An 18,645-nucleotide genomic window follows, 5' to 3' on the forward strand; every position below is an offset into this window, starting at 1 on the left:
CAGTCACAACACACCTCAGAACACAAGACTAGCAGTTGCTCAGACACTAAATATTGAACATATCGGAGCACAAGACAAATACCTGGGACTGCCCTCTATAGTTCAAAAATCAAAGAAAGCAACCTTTTGGAGCTATCAAGGATAAAGTTCAGAAGAGGATTATGGGTTGGAAAAGAAGTCTATTGTCATCAGGTGGCAGACACACGCTATTGAGAGCGGTGGGGGAGGCGATTCCTATTTATACACTCTCTTGTTTCAAGCTCCCGGACACGCTGTTGACTGAGATTCATAGCATGCTCTCGTAATTTTGGTGGGGTCAAAAAGGCGCAGAACGAAGAATGGTGGATTAAATGGGATACAATGACGAGACCGAAGAAAGATGGAGGGCTGGGGATCAAGGACCTATGGGCGCAAAATTTGGCTTTATTGGGCAAGCAATGTTGGCGTCTAATGAAATACCATAATTCTACTCTATCAAGAATGCTCAAAGCTAAATATTTCAGATATATAGATTTCCTACATGCAGAGATAGGAAGCGTACCGTCGTGGGGTTGGAGAAGTGTTCTTGAAGGGCGCAAGGTGATCGAGAAAGGCTTGTTATGGAAAATAGGCTCTGGCACTAATGGTCGCATCTTCCATGACCCCTGGCTCCCACCACCAGTGCCCCTTAATGTCCCTCAAAATGCACTCACAATCCCGCCAAATCTGCAAGTGTATTACGTTAGTGCGTTACTAAATCCTGATAGAAGCTAGAATAGAAATCTGATTGAGTCGATTTTTTCAGTTGATATATGCAATAAAATTTTTTCAATCAAACCAACAGAGGAGGAGGATGAAGTTAATTGGTGTTCGACAAAATCTGGTATATATGAAGTTGGGTCAGGATACAAAATTGCTTATGGATTCTTTCATTCTCCTACTTCATTGAGACCCCAGAACATACACAACAGAGTCTGGAATAGCATTTGGGAGTTAAAATTACCACATAAAATTAAGATTTTTCTATGGAAAAGTCTTCATGAAAAGTTTCTGGTGTTGCAACAAGTTCACAGCCGGTTTGCATCCACTTCTGCCACTTGTCCAAGATGCATATTGAAAGCTGAATCAATTTCTCATGCTTTGTTCCAATGCCCCTGTCTTCAATAATATGGAGCCTAAGTTTAATAACCTCTGACCTATGGATGAGAGAAGAAGAGACATCTTTCAATTGGTGGCAACGAGTCTTATCCTGGGTAGCGGCTCAATTCGACGGTAGACAAAAGACCCTCCTCATAGCGGCGCTGTGTTGGAGCACTTGGAAAGCGAGGAATCGGTGTGTTTTTGAGAAGGTAATAAGCCCGGCACCAAAGATAGTGAAAGAAGCCAGCAATTTAGTGCGTGAACTCGTGAGCCATACCTGATAAATGCTGCTAATTTTCTTTACTCTTACTTTACTCTTCTTTAAGCTCTTAGTCTTTCAGTCACAGTTGGTGATAAATGGAAATACCCAATTCTTTTGTACTTCCTTATGAAAATACTTTTATTTTATATTAATAAAATAATATTTATCTTTGAGAAAAATTTTTTTCTGTTTTTCACTTTATATCAAACATAATACTAAAATTTATTTTAGTTTTTGTTTCTCATTCTCAGTCTCTCAGTTTTTATCTTTTTTCTAAATATTACCTTTTTTTTTTACCAAAGATAGGAGACTCGAACCCGCAACCTCTTAATTAAGTATGGGGAGACTATGCTATTTGAGCTATTACTCATTGGCTAAATACTATCTAAATGTGTAATGATATTGAAAATTGATTTACTATAATAACTAATAAGAAAATTAAAAACAAAAAAAATTAGATAAAAAAATGAATGATTAAAAAAGAAAAAGAAATATCTAGATATTTCATAATTCACATATTCAATTCACTCTTGTTATTATCATTTCTAATATTTTTATATATTTATATTATTTGTAATAATATTTAATATTTACATTTCTATTAATTGAACTAAATCTAATTACATTCATTACATTACATTTTTTCTTTAGTGAACAGAAAGACAAATTCTATTCTTAATTCTATGTATAATTTTTCTTTTCTTGTAAGCAAAATAATGTTACACTAATGGAAATCAAAATAAGCTTTGTTAGAAAGAGAATTTTCTCGGGGTTTGAAAATATGTGTCGAGATTGTCTAAGTCAATGTTTGAGTTTATTTTTGAGATAGGACCTATCTCTTTGTATTTGGGTTAGACATGCGAGCGAGTGGTCAGAGACGGACATACTCCACTCTCGTTTTTTTTAAAAAAAAAATAAATTATTAAATATGATTTAATTAAAAAAATAATTTAATATTTAATTTAATATAAATAAAAATTCAATCTATTCAAAATATTAATAATTTTTAATATTCAAATAATAAATAATAATATTTAAAAAATAAAAAAATATATTACTAATATTTTTTAATTAAATAAAATTTTTTAAATTTCATAAAGTAGATTTTTTTATTTTTGTGATTATTTTTTTTTATTCATTTAGTATTAATTTTTTTTGTTTTAACTATTATAATTGAGAGATTTTTTAAATTATAAATATTGTAAAAAATAATTCAAAAACAAATGAAAGCTGCATTTTTTAATTATCTTTTAATTATATTAAAAATTATTAAAAATTTTGACAGATTCTATTATCGATGAATTTTATAATACGAAAAATGGATCATTTCGTTAGTAAAAATACATACATATTTTTTATACTTTAAAATATATTCTCTATCGATATATTTTTATAATACATCTTACATTATATAATTTTTTGCATAATTTTTTAATATTTTATATATTATTAGTCCTATAATAATATTTTTAGATCCGTTCTATGAGTGGTAGCTAGTTTTAAAACATACCTTACTAGAATTCTATTTGTTTAAAAAATACTTGATCCATCTTGTGTTTCAAATAATTTTTTACAAGTTGGTCCAAATTTTAACCAACATTTGACATTTAATTTGATTTGGACTTAGTATATATGTATAGTAAAGGCTTTAATTTCTAAAGATGGGTTTTGGCCTCTTCATCAGTCTCTTTTATAAAGAAAAAAGGCATCACATCAAAGTAGTTACCAATTACCTCTAGATCTGTCTGTATCATTGTTATCTGTAGACTCTTGTCTTAGGTTTACACTTACATAGAGAGTGAAAAAACACATATAACATATTATACAGAATAAACACAAAACAAAAAAAAAAAAAAAATTCACAAAGCATAATTTTTATTTTATTTTCTGTATCTCTATATATTTTCAATATATATGAGAATAAATACTCTTACTTGTCTTATTATTCAGTCCATCAAAATTCAAAAGATTAGAGGTATTTACGGTTAGTTCGAATTTGAAAATAAAATAAGAGAATAGAATTGATTAAATTTTAATTAGTTCGAATTAATTTGAATTTAAATTTTTTGCAAGTGAATCCAAATTAATATGGACTGATTAAACTCGAATTGGATTAGTTCGAATAATTGAATATTCAATTGAAAATAAAATTTAAAAAATTTTAAAAAATAAAAAAATCTTTTAAATATTATAAATATATAATTTAATAATAAAAAAACAATACATCATCGATTCAAACTTAAATAACTATTATTATTTGGAATACTATAAGATTAAGAGAAAAAGTTGTATGTGTATGTTATTAAATTTTATTTATTTATTTTAATTAATATTAAATTAATTGGTTTAATCAGTTTGGTTCAAATTCGACAATCCCAGAATGAATAATTAAGCCAATTAAGATTGAGTTTAATCGGATTTGATCCGATTATACCTAACTATTTATTTAAATTCAAAATCAATATAATCAAATTTAATCGATTTTAGATGAATGATCAAATTATTCGTACCATAACACAAAAGACCCCTACATCTTATGTTAATTGATATATCAAATTTATTATATTTATCAATTTTCGTACTTGCATATCTTTACAAAAATCAATATACTTTATACTCAATATAAAATTTATACAATGATTTGCAAAATTAAATATGCAAACATAATTTATTATATTGGTGCAGACACATGTTTACAGGACTGAAAAAAATTATTTACTTAAATAAAATAAATAAAATTTATGTTCATCACATTGTTTCAAATTGAAAAAAATATATATATACAAATAATACTACATGATTAATAAATTTTTATTTTTTACCAATATTTGATCAACACTTTAATTAAATTTTAAATACTAAATTTTATATTTTAAATCTTGACTTTTAAACTTTTATCTTAATAATATACAAATAAAGTGTTGATAAAGTATGAACTAATATTATTAAAAAATTTAATTAGTAAAAACGTTTTTAAATTATTCTAACGCCGATAATAATAATTTTTAATTTTATTATTGATAAAAATAATTTTTAATAATTTAAAAACGTGCATGAAATATCTGTAAAAAAAAATATACTCCGTTAATAAAAATTGTATGATGTGACAAAAGAACGCATTTTCTCTCTCTCCTTAATATTTCGCTATACTAGCTTTTGAGATCCAGCACTAGACACTGTATTCATTCTTGGACCTTTTTCGATGTTGAATTAATGAACAAAATATTAAGATAGGTTTAATTTATTATGCTAGATACATGGCCAAATGATATTATTTTATTTTGGCACTTAATCAAAGATAAAAATAAGAAAAAACTATTAAAAATACCCATAAAATTTACGAACGCTGACAAAAGTACCCATAAACTAAGAAAATTAACGCTGTATCTATAAAAGATGGGTTCGTATGACAAAAGTATCCAAATCCTATTTTTTTGTTGATTTTTTAATAAAATTCCTAAACTATCCTACACTCAACCTCAACTCACTTTTTTAACTTTTCATAACTCAATTTGCACCAACTCTTGCCATGGAGTCCAAAACTACTCCTACAACAAACTAGACCGAAATCAATGGTAGTGGTGGTGGTAGAGGATCGAACCTCAACCGATTCACTCATAAGTTTATAATCCATACCCAAACCAAATTAATCAAACACCAAAAAATACTCAAAACATAAAAATTTTCAATTCCATTCATCCAATTTCAATTCACTTTAGCAAAACTAGAAATAGAAAAAGCCATCAACCATAAAAAATCAACAAATCCATTCATCCAATTTAAAATTTATTTCAGCAAAAATCAGAAGTAGAAGTAGCCATCAACTGAATTTTCTGTAAATCAATTTCAGCCTTCATAAAAAATAGAAGCAGATTTAAAAAAAATAGAACAGTATCATTTTAGTGGTAACTAAATCAATTTCTGAAAAAAAGAAAAATAAAATAAAAATATTTAAAAAAAAAAAAGAAATACATTTTTCTTCGCCGCCCGACTGTAACATTGTCAATGGTAGAACCTCCATCCACAGTGCCGCCTCCCTTTCTTCTCTGATTTCTCTTTACCGAACCCGCTTTCTGCATGCAAGAGTACCATGACTCCTCTCTCTTCTCAGGTGTGTGACGACAGTGTTCTCCTCGGTTGGGTCAGATACGCCACAACGACGTTCTCCTCGGCTGCAACAGGCGCGCTACGGCAGCATTCTCCTCAGGTTGGGTCACAGATGTGCAATAAAGGTGTTGTAGTCACCTTAATAGTGAGAGGAAGAAGCAGAGAGAGGGGAAGAGATTGGCGGTAATGGAGTAGGTGGTTGGCGGACGGCAATGAGGAGGTAGGAGGAGAGTTTCTGTGACTCTGTGAGGAGAGAGGAAGAAGAGAAGAGAGGGAGTGACGGTAAAATGGAGTTAGGATGGGGTAGTTTAGGAATTTTATTAAAAAATCAACAAAAAATTAGGATTTGGATACTTTTGTTATAAGGAACCCATCTTTCATGGATACAGCGTTAATTTCCTTAGTTTATGGGTACTTTTGTCAGCGTTCGAAAATTTCATGAGTAATTTTGGTAGTTTTCCTAAAAATAAAGTCGTTTTAAAAATTCAAAAATAAAATAATTAGCACATCATATAAACTATTATCGTTTTTTTGTTTTTATCTTATTTAAATATCAAAATAAAACGACCTCTGTATCCAATGTGATAAATCAAAGTGAGCTCAACACTTTATTTGCTTATTTACAATATAGTGTCCAAAAAATCTTGAAAATTAATATAAAAAATTTTAAATTTAAGAGATTAAAATCATAAAGAAAAGAAAAGGTACACGTAGACAATAAAAATACTAAGTAATGAATATATTGAATGTTTAATTCACTATAGATAATTATCCTAATATTAAGATTTAGGTGAATAATTTAAAGTGTAATGTATTTTTATTTTGAAGAATGCTAAGGGGACAATGACTTTATTGAACAATATGAACAACCACCATTAAAATAACCATCCGTATACTAATAAAATGAACATTTGATATATCTATTATTTACATTATTTAATATTTTCATTGTTTACCTATATTTTTTCTTTTATTTTATTAGACAATTTTAAAAGCTATTGTTCACAAAAACTCGAGCTAACAAAGTCCGATCATAAAAGTCATACATCTGAACAATTATTCACCAACAAAATGCGGCGAATTGAAGCCTGCTGCTGGCATGTGTAGTAATAACCAAACAAAAACGCATGAACGAGCAGTGAGACGTGGAAGCATAAAAGCAATAAATGAAGCAAACTTAGCCACCCAACCCTCTTTCCCCTTCCACGTACCACACATGCAATATCCCATTTATCCTATAAATACCACCATGCACCTTCAACACCCAACTCACATTCGAAAAAACACACACACACATCTCAATCATCATATTCTTCAATAATGGTCAAGCTCAGCATCCTAGTAGCCCTCCTGGGCGCCCTTCTTGTCGTAGCCTCCGCGACAAGATGGGATCCCGATCGAGGGTCCAGAGGGTTGAGATGGGACGCACCGAGCAGAGGGGATGACCAGTGCCAGAGGCAGTTGCAGAGGGCAAACCTGAGGCCCTGTGAGGAACACATAAGGCAAAGGGTGGAGCAAGAGCAAGAGCAAGAGCAAGACGAGTACCCGTACAGCCAACGGGGATCCAGAGGACGACGACCCGGCGAATCTGACGAAGATCAAGAGCAAAGGTGCTGCAACGAGCTCAACCGGTTCCAGAATAACCAAAGGTGCATGTGCCAGGCACTTCAACAGATCCTCCAGAACCAGAGCTTTAGGTTCCAGCAGGACAGGAGCCAGTTGCATCAGATGGAGAGGGAGCTCAGGAACTTGCCCCAGAACTGCGGGTTCAGGTCACCAAGCCGTTGCGACCTTAGTAGCCGCACGCCCTACTAAACAGACTAGCACTTTGCGTTTTAATTTGCTTACCCAACAAGAGAAATAACAATGATAATAATAAATAGCTTTTTTACAAGCTATTTCTATGTCTATGGTGTTTTGGTAGCAATAAAGATCATCACCATTTTATGTAGTGGTGATCGTATTGTCTGTGGCGAAGTTATATGGGGCACTTTAAAATGTGCTTTTATGGCATTGCCTGTGCTTTTGATAATGTAAAAGAGTTGTAAACATGTGGATGGAATAATAATCTTGTTTCTTTTGCAATTACATATGGCGTTTAACTAATATGTTATTTTATTCAATTTAAATTGAAAAGTTTAAATTATCAAAATTTAGAATGGAAGAAAAGGGGACAACTTTTTAAGCATAAACTAACTAGGTATTATTCTATAAGTTAAGCATGAAGCTTGCAAAATAGAACATTCCAATGAGGAGAGTAGAAATTAGAACATTGAGTGCAAAATAACTTGTGTATGTGCCTAAACTGCCTAATACATTCCAATGAATCGATATAAGTTATGGGCTAGTTCATTTTGTACTGTCCAAGCGTTTGTCTTTCTGTTTTAGTTTAGTTTTGAAAGCATGTTTCTCTGTATAACCAAAAAAAAAAAAAAAAATGTTTTTCTCGACACGCGATTGTTGGCAAAAACCAAGTTTTGTTCACTAAAATGTCATTTTGGTGTTTGATATGGGGCATTACTGAAGACTATGCATGCTATAGTGACCGAATTAGCACTCTAAAAGTTAACGATTGCGTTTAACAACTTTGCTGGTTAGTCGGGTGCAGCCAATTAGCAATTTTTTTAAAATTTTTTTTGAAGACACATAAATTTAAATTATCATAAAAAAACATCGAAAGCAAATGAAAAAAAATATTTAAAACAAACATCTGAAAATAAATAAAAATAAATATTTAAAATCATTATAAAAAGAATATTTAAAATTTAATAAAAAATATTTAAAACGTAATAAAAAGAAACATCTAAAATCTAATAAAAAAATTTAAAATAATTAAAAAAAAAACCAAACAAAATAAAATATTCAAAAATATTGAAAAAAGAATATCCAAAAATTAAAGAAAGAAATATTTAAGACTATTAAAAATAAATCCTCCAAAAAAAAAAGATACATATAAAAACATCTAAAATATATAATAAAAAGACACGTTCGAAATTTAGGAGAAAAAAACATCTAAAAGAAGTGAAAACAATCATCAAAAACCTATAAGAAGAAGAAGAAAAAGAACATCGTTATAAAAAGAAATATCTAAAACGTAATAAAAAAAATCCAAAACTTAACAAAAACGAGATATTTAAAATCATTTTAAAAAATTCAAAACCTTACAAAATGAGACAACTAAAATTTTTGAAAAAAAAAAACATCCTAAACCTAAAAAAGAAACATCTAACACTATTTAAAAAAACATCTAAAACTCAAAAAGAATAAACATGCAAAACATAAGAAAACATCCTAAACCTAAGAGAAATAAATATTTAAAACTAATAAAAAGAATTATCAAAAACCAAGAAGATGATGGAAGGGGAGGTCGTGGCGTTCTTGTGCGAGGCGATGAAGGGAGTGACCGTGCGTGTTGCATTCTGCGCCGTTCACGGCGAGAGCAGGTCATAGTTGGTTGCAGATGATCACTCATTCTTCATGGCTGGTGTGTTGCGCAGCGCATTGGCGCAAACTGCGGCCTTCGTGTGTCGTAACTAACGAGGCATTTTGAGTGTCTTTTCGTGGTGGAGGCGTCACTTCCACGGGGCGGTGTGCTACAGTTGTGCAACTGGGGGCAGCAGCACCGTCAACAAGTAAAACACCAAGAGTAGGGCGCGAGTCGTGGGGTAGAACGCGATGTGTGGCAGCGGCAGTGGCACAAGAGAGAAGTCACAGCAGGGGAGGAAATAGGAGGTTGCGGTGTCGCAGCTTATGAATTGGAGTATAAGGCTTGATTTTTTAGCGCAATTTTTTTTTAGTTTTAAATTTAGGATTTTTTTTTTAACGGATTTCTTAATTTGATTTTTTAGCGGCGAATTTGAGCGGCAAAATTCCCGCTCAATTAGAACCAGAACCCATGGCGAATCCCCAAAACTACGCTCATGGATAGTCTTCTCCACTAGTGAGGCGCCAATATCCCCAACGAGCGTGCCATGGACTCCATCACGCTTGAGCGAGAGCTATGGGTTTTAAGAGACTGATGAGTTCCTAGGTTGAAATGATAACCACTTCAAAAGTTTATCATTCTATTACTTGACAATTTGTTAATTTTCTTACCAAAATTCTGTCACCGAATCTTTTTTCTACTAATGTTTGCAAACTAGGATAGTTAGATTTATATAATTATAGCTTGTGGGAGGGTGACTTAGATCATTTTTTATTAATTTAATGTTCGTTGTAATTAATTATAATAGGAGTACATAAGAAATACATAAAGCATAACCATCAAATAATTAGTTTTAGTTTTTTTTATTCATTTCAATTTTTTTTAAATGAGAAGAAGTCATTTTTCTCCTCTTCTGAACCTTCACTTTTCTCTCTCTCTTTCTCTCTTCTAATTTATCAAAGGGATAAGAATTGTTTTGGTCCCTAAGGTTTAGGGTCAAAATCAAATTCGTCCCCAATATTATTTTTGGTATTAAAATTTTCTTTTTGACTTTTTACGAATAAAAATATCCTCCACCACCACCACCTTTACCACCACCACCATCTCCCTTACTCCCACCAAATACCAATAATCAGATTCAAGAACACAATACACAACACCAACAATAACACATTATTCAAATTCAGAAACAACATCAAATTCAACAACAAAATCAACATACAACAACAATAAAATAAAAAAAAATAACAGAAACAGAAGAAAAAGCAGAAGCAGAAAATTTTGACAGTAGAGACAAAATATATATAAAATAATAATAATTTTTTGTTTAAGTACTTATATTTTTTTTCTAAGATAAAAGTGATTTTATTGCACTAGAAATGAAATTCACAATCCATATTTTGACAACAAACAAAGAGTAGTATTGGAAATATTCCACCAGTAAAAATAAATTAGATAACAAGAAGAAGAGTAACGGTTTCAATAGAGAGAGATACATCTTCAATGTTGTATTTCATTGAAGACCCTGTGAGCTTCTTCCGCAACTAGGAGGGAGGACTTGTTTTCCTTAAAAAAATAACTGCATTCCTAGCCTTCCACTTCAACCAAGTTACAATAGCTACCAAGTTCCTCTTTTTTTTTTCCGTTACTGTCACTGAACCGTTCAAGCAATTTCAACCACCATTGTCATGGGAGTTCCGTGAGAGATGGAACAGGGAGGCCACTTGCATGCCAAGCTTCAACCGCATTAGGGCACGTCCAGAGACAATGGAAGACCGATTATTCTTCACTGTGACATCTTGGACAAATCAGTACCACTGATTGAATTCTTTGTCCCAATTTCTGGTTCACAGGTAAACCTTTGTGCATTACTTTCCACATTAAATTTTTAATCTTTGGTTGACAATTGAGGTTCCAAATGGCTATCCATAATTATTTCTTTCTGCAGTGTTCTAGAAGAAAATCTATTGAAGGCTGAAAGAATTGAAAAACCACACCATAACCAGAAGTTACTGTATATGTCCCAGATTTTTTCTTCATCCAGGTAATTCTATCCTCCTCTTGGTAAATTGTTGAATTTATAATAGCGTTTGTAATGGCTGAATTGAATGTCTCTCGAATTAGTGATTGGTTCTATGTGTTGTCCGGTAGCATCAAATCTGAGACCTATTCTAGTCTTCGACCCTCTGTTGTATTAGGATTAGGAGTAATTACTTGAAAGTCTCTTAACTATAGGTCTTCCTGAATCCTAACGGTGCTATCTCGACCTATTTGCCATAGGATTTTTTTTCTAACACTTTCTAACCCTCCAAAATACTTCGCTAGCCCCAAGAGAGGTTGTTTCCGGCCTCCACCTTTAAAAAATTTGAAAAAAATTTACTCTTGTACACCTTATAAATTAGAGAGTGTAGTTTAGTTATCGGTCTCCACCCTTACTTTGCTAGCATTGCAAGGTTAAAGGCTTTAAGATCTTTGAAGTTAAGACCCCCTTGAGATTTAGGTCTACAAGAAATTCTCCGTCCTATCCATTGCATCCTTCTCTCCGAGTCTTGTTGTCCCACCAAAGTTGGAGCATGAGCTTTTGAATTTCATCAACCAGCGTCTCTGGTAGTTTAAAACAACTCAGAGTATAGATTGGAACTGCCGTTGCAACCACCTTTATTAATACTTCTTGGCCGCTTGAGGATAGCAAAGCCTTCTTCTAGTGCTGTAGTTTCTGTGACACTTTATCCTTGATATACAAACATGTAGCTCTCTTAGATATCTAAATTAACACTGGTAACCCAAGATACTTGTTCTGGTTGCCAATGTGAGGAACATGTAAGATGTGAGATAGATGATCACGAATGTTCACAGAGGTATTTCTACTGAAAAATATTGAGAATTTATCCAAATTCACTGTTTGACCACTAATATCTTCATAAACCTATAGGATCCGAAGCAAATTTTGACACCCTTATTCTGTAGCTTTGTTGAATAGAATTGAGTCATCTGCGAAAAATAGATGACTGACTTTAGGACACCGTGGGTTGAGTCTTAAACCTGTAATCTCTAGTCTCTGTTCTCCTCTATAGAGTAGATGGGACAATCCCTCTACGCAAAATAAAAATAGATAGGGGAAAAGAGGGTCACCTTGACGCAACCATCTACATGACTTAAAGAAACAATGAGGCTGACCATCTACAGTAATAGAGTATGAAACCGTTATCACCAGTTCCTGATTACATTCCATCTATCTCTTACAAAAATCCAACCTCCTCATAACCTCCCAAACAAAACTCCACTCTACCCTGTCATACGCCTTACTCGTGTCTAGTTTCAGCATTAATTCATAATTACCGTATCTCTTATTCTTCAAAAAATGCATAAATTCATGAGCAATTAAAACATTATCACTAATCAATCGCCCCTTTAATAAAAGTACTCTGTATGTCACTTATGATTCTATTCATCACAAATTGAAGCTTGTGCACCATAATCTTTGATAAGACTTTATAAAAAATACTACTCAAGCTTATAGGTCGAATCTGTTTCATAGATTTTGCATTTGGAACCTTCGGAATAAAGCAAATATGAGTGTGATTAAATGATTTCAAAATTTTACCCCCAAGAAAAAACTTCTAGCCCCCTGAAGAAGATTTCCTTTAACCGTTTTTCAGAAAAAATGAAAGAATTTAGCAGTGAATTCATCTTTTTCTGGGGCTAAAAAGGCATTGATAAAAAAAACTGTAGCTTTCACTTCTTTTTTTGTGATTGGTCTAGTTAATGCACAGTTGGTAGTAGCATTAATTTTTGTTGGAATACTCTCAATTTCCGTTGTCGGATCTCTTGGGTTACTAATTGTAAAGAGCTATTTAAAGTACCATTGTGCAGTGGATGCAATGCCTTCAACCTGGTGGCTACATTCCCTTCTACATCTTCTAACTCTTACACTTTATTTCTTCTACTTCTAGTTTAAAATTTGGAATAAAAAAATTTTGTATTGCGATCTCCCAATTTCAGCCACTGGACTCAATATTTTTTCTTCCAATATCTTTCTTCTAGTTCAAGTGTAACTTTTAATTCAGCCTCCTATATCCTTATAGTTGCTCCATTTGCTTGATTGCCCTTAACTACCTCCCCTGTTATTCTTTCTCTAATTTCCTGAATTTTCTTTTTGGAATTAAAAGAAGAATTTTGCTGCCACTCCACTATGCAGTGTCTAGTTTCATTGAGCTTCCCAACCAATCTAAACATAGGTGAACCCCTAATGCCTAGCGCCCAAGTATGCTTAATTAATTCCACCACCTCTTCATTCTCACACCATCTCTCTGAAAATCAGAATCTTCTCTTCGTTCTCCTCACCTCCCTATTTGAATCAATGAGGAGTGGTTTGTGATCCAAACCCATTTCTTCTAGGTGCATAACATAGCCATTTGAAAATTCTGCCCTCTGTTGCATTGACACCAACACTCTATCCAACCATTTTTTGATAAAATTGTCACCAAATTGTCTATTTGACTATGTGAACTTATCAACTTCGTAATCCAAATCCACCAGCCCTCCTATATTAATGAAGTCACTGAAATTTTTTTATAGATGGTGCTAATTTTGGTCTGTCCCCTTCCTTCTCATGGTAAGCTTTAATAGCATTAAAGTCTCCCATAATCATAATCTGGTCTCCACCATTCTCAATTATTTGTAGTAGCTTTGAGTATTGTTCTTCCCTAATAGCTTCATCCATGTGCAAATAGACCTCTAAAACCCCCCCACCTCAAGTTACTTTGCTGAATCTCTAGCTCAAAGTGAATCAGAAAATTCTCATGATTTAAAACCTGAATACTTACTCCCTCCTTCCATGCCAATGCTAAACCTCCAGATTGACTAATAGGATCCATCGTGTAAACTGGTTTAAATCCTACTCTCCTTAGAACCCCTTCCACATTTAATGTGTTATTTTTACTTTCGCACAAAAATAACACCTCGAAAAAATAGAATTTATGAATCCCTTGAATGTTGTGAACTGTCAGGGGTTTTTTCAAACTCCGATAGTTCCACCACAACATCTTCATACCTCCTTGGGTGTCCAATTTTGGGTGGCACCCTCCCCCATTGTATCTGTCTTACCATCCATCAAACACTGCTTCTTGGTTGCTGAATTTTCTTCCACCTCCGTAGTAATTCATTTAGCACCCGTCATAGGTTTGTAATTCTGCCCTCTCCCAGCTAATTTCTTCAAATTCATCTTCTTCTTCTCCAAAACTCCCCTTATTCCCTCACACACCCCAATTGAAAAGACCCCAAATGATTTATTATGATAAGACTGATCTTTTCCTTTCCATTTTCCTCTCCTTATTTCCTCTAAAACTCCTCTAGCTTTAGATTTTGCTTTCCCTGAATCGCTTAGCAGCAGTGCCTTATTCATATTTTGGACTTTCTCTTCTTCTACCCTAGCTTGCGAGCTCCTATCATTTACTGAAAGATTGGCAAAACCTTGTATGAAGCATACCGAAGTTGGTTTTTTGTATCTAGGATCTCGTGTGTCAATGCTGGAATTATGATTTGGTTTGTTATTCTCCTTGTCTTCTTCAACTCTTCGACTAAATTGATCCGCTCTAAGCCATGTCCCCATCCTTCCTCCTCTATTTTTTCTGCTACTGAATCCTCCAAATAACCATTGCAAGCTCTGATTTCATGTCCAATTCCTCCATATATAATAGTGGCAGAAATTGTCAATTTTCTCATATTTGAGTTGCACCTCCAAAATCTGGTTATTATTGCTTGAAATCTTCATAATTCTACGCAAAGATTTGCTAAAATCAAGTTGCACCAGTACCTTAGTAATACGATATTCCTTTCTCCTCATCACAAATAAGTCCATATTGTAAGATCCGGTTAATTAACGGCTAATTAACCCATAAATGAGAATTTATTCTAGAAAGCCAAAAATGTTATTTTTATGGCTAAATGTGATAGAGGAGATTGAGACGAGAATTTCGGTACCAATTTTATAGAAATCGGACCAAGATTTGACCGAACGGGCCAAACCGGGCCAACCGGACCCAAAGTGGGCCCTTGGCCCAACATAACTAAACCAAAACCCTAGTTTTCAGCACTCTCTCTCTCCTCACACAACACCAAACACGCTGAAAAAGAGAGGAAATGGGGGAAGAACACTCTCTCAAACCTCTATCTCTCACTTGATCTTCAAACCACCATAACTTTTGATCTAGAGCTCCGATTGCCGCTCCGTTTGCGGCCACGCGTTCACCGCGGAGAGCTCTACAAAACCCATACAACTAATCTTGAGGTAAGCCACGTGTTTCTGTTCGAAATTCCAGCCCTTATTTTCGAGTTTCATGGGTAAAATGTTGAGATTTTGAGTTCTTTGATGTTATAGGACCCAACTCTCTTGAAGGAGAAGGTTAATCTTGTCTCCTTGGACCTTGGGTGTGGTAAGATTCTCAACCCTAGTGTGATTTTGTTGTTCTATGATGTTTGGGTTTTGAGATGTTGTGTATGGGTATGATGGTTGTGGCTTAGGTTGTGTATGTGTGGGTATTGGAGCTTGATTGGTGACTTTGAAAAGCTTGGAAAGGGTTTGGTGGTGAAAAATCTGTTCTTGGAGGTGTTGAGGCCTTGAGAGCTTGTGGATAAGTGGTTTGGAAGTGCTCCGGGGGAGCTTGGGAAAATCGGCTAAGGTATGGTTTCGGTTTCCCGTATCTAATATGTAATGTGGTAGGAAATACTTAGGCTAGAGGCCCTAAGATAGGCATTGAATTGTTGATGTTGTTGAATGATTGAGATATATGATGTGGTCATATAAGTGATGATGATTATTAATGCCTTAGTGGTATGATGTATGAGAAATATGCATGTTGTGATATATACTTGATGATTGGTTATGGTTGAATTGTGGGTTGAACCATGTTGATGGTGAGTATGATGGTGATTGTGTACAATAATAATTTATTGGAATTGGTGTTGTTGAGAATTGGCATGAGGAATAGTATATGATATGTCAATGTGTTTGAGTTTGAGCCACTTGGGTGAAGTGGGGTAAAATGATGAGATAGTGATTTTGGTAATTTGTGGTAATGTGTCAATGTGTGAGTTGAGGAGGCTTGATGTTGAATTTGATATATTTTGATTGATTTCAAAGAAAAGGGATGAACTTGGCATGTTTTGATTGGTTTTGAAAAGAGTTGGAAATGGCTTGTTTTGAAATTGGCACTTTGCGGTTTTGTATGAAAATATGGTTTTTGGGCACACTTTGGCGGGACATAACTTGGACTACGGATCTCCGTTTTGTACCAAATCTGTTTAGAAATGAAATTGGATCCGGGATGTCCATGCCGTTCAAAGAACGGGTGAAAAACAATTTAAAATGAGGAAGTTATGTCCGTTGGAAGATTGGGGTTTAAATCTGTGAATTCTGCAGCTTTTAACTTAGAAAATTTTTAGCAGAATGACCCCTTGCGCGTGGGCGCACCTGGCGCGTACGCGCCGATCTTCCAGAAAGCGCCATCCACGCGTGCGCGTGATGTGCGCGGGCGCGCCGATTGTGCTGCACCCAATGCCCAGCCATTTTCCAGAGAGTTATGCCAGAACTGTGCCAGTGTTGTGCCTGGGGCACGAGAACACCCGCGCGTACGCGTGGTTGGCGCGTGCGCGTCGATTGGCAAATCTTTAATCCACGCGTTAGCGTGCATGACGCTTGCGCGTCGATGAGTTTTTGAGGCCATCCACGCGTGCGCGTGGAGTGCGCGTACGCGTGGCCCTGTTTTCATCCCAAAGTTGATTTTTGAGTTTTAAAAGCCAAATCTCATACTTCTAAGCCTCCGATCTCACCATTTATGTCTTAAATCATTATGACATGCCTAGCTATTAAAAAGGGGCTAGTGAATGAGGTAACTTGCGAGTGAAGCAAGGGAAAAATGAATGATCAATGAGGATCAAGATGATTATGTGAGATGCGGAGGATGGTGGTGGAAGTGCTTGTTATGCCATGGGCCGAAAGGCTATAATTGCTAATGAAACGGCTGGTTATGGATTTAACCGTGAGCCGGAAAGGCTGTGTATAATATGAATATTGGCTGGTTTTGGACTGAACCGCGAGCCAGATGGCTGATATGGATGTTGATCCATGGATGAGAATTCATGCATGCTTATGCTGAATTATTGATAATTGAGATTTGCACTTCCACTATCAGAGGCACGAGATCCCTGGGAGGAAGCAGTGGCTAGCCACCACGTGCTCCAGGTGGAGGCTCGAGACTCTGTTGACCCTATGTCGTAAGTGTGGCCGGGCACTGTGAAAGACCCGGATGAGCTCGCCCCCGAAATATTCACCAGTGAGGGTGATGGATATGGATCATGTTTGTGATCAAGTTTATAACGAGTATAACTCGAGTTGGGGATGCACGACAGAGGGACAGTCCAATGGTTAGCTACCAGGACTTGTCGGGTTGGCTCTATAACCGACAGATGATATCATCAGCCACTAGGGACAGGCATGCATCATAAGCATACTACATGAATTGTTTGAGATTGCCTATTGACTGCATATTACTTGCTAACTGCCTAATTGCCTTATCTGTTCCTATTTGTAAATCTCTTGTCTGATATAACTGTGTTTGCTATATTATACTCCTGCTGGTGGTTGGGAGGTCTGAAGGAATTGGAAAGGGAAGTATTAGTTAGAATGAAGGATCTTTAGTCAGTTGCCACTTACGGTTTAGCTTGTTTATAAGCTTTGATATTACCTGGAGGAAGTTCTAGGATTGCCTTCGGCTTTCCTCTATTATTATGTATTATATATGTGGAAGCTGTTACCGTGCTGGGGACCTCTGGTTCTCACCCATGCGGATTTTGTGGTTTTCAGATGCAGGACGCGAGGCTTCTCGTTGAGGCATGCTGGAGACTTCTGGATTAGCGAAGATCCTTTGTTCTTGGGACTCTGTTTGGTTTATATATCTTGTTTAGATACTTTTATCTCCATTAAATAATACAAACTGTGATGACTCCTTCCAGAGGGGATTTTTGGAGAATAGGTTTTCTGTATTTGTGTCCCTTTGGGGTTTCCTTATTTTATTATATGTATATATTATTATGCTCGGACCGGTTATCTTCGCAGCCGGATTTTGAGTCTTGATATTCCCGTTTTTGACACTCCTTATATAGATATGATCTTGCGTTAGCTTATCCTTTGCTCGTTACGTTATCGATCGGAGTGTTGCGCGTTCGAGTTACGGTTTTTGTTTACCCCCTTTTTCTACAAAGGCTCCTAGCTATAATCAATTATTCATACTACTATACGTACTAAATTTTTGTTTTAGAGGTCGTAATACCTTGCCATCTCTGAATTATGACTTAAGCATAAGACTCTGTATGGTAGGGTGTTACACATATTCATAAATTAATTTAACGATCCTCCAATCCTCTTGACGAGTCCTTTACTTTTATATTTTTTCGATAAACTCCATAACTGGATCCATATCAAAATGCAAGAGAATTCTTTCTCATCAATTGAACTATCCTTTTCCAACATTTGAGATGCAGAATATAGTTTTTAAACAACCATGATCCTCCTTTTTCTACCCTAAGAATATCCATTTTGCTGTTGAAAAAGAACTAGAATAAGTTTTTCCCATGGTTCATCATCCGAAGGCCTTCTGGTTGCCTACATATTACATAGAAAGCTGCCTCCAACGTTCCAACATTAAATTTTCGATCCGCCAACAACCTCCCAATG

General features: G+C 34.8%; 1 pseudogene; it reads left to right on the forward strand.

The window, feature by feature from the left end:
* The first annotated feature begins 6,763 nt into the window (after window positions 1–6,763).
* LOC107614248 (conglutin pseudogene) lies at window positions 6,764–7,576 on the forward strand (annotated as a pseudogene).
* The last annotated feature ends 11,069 nt before the right edge of the window (window positions 7,577–18,645 follow it).

This window comes from Arachis ipaensis, chromosome B8 (genome assembly GCF_059453495.1).
Source record: "Arachis ipaensis isolate K30076 ecotype BB chromosome B8, ASM5945349v1, whole genome shotgun sequence".
In the NCBI taxonomy this organism is placed as follows: Eukaryota; Viridiplantae; Streptophyta; class Magnoliopsida; order Fabales; family Fabaceae; genus Arachis; species Arachis ipaensis.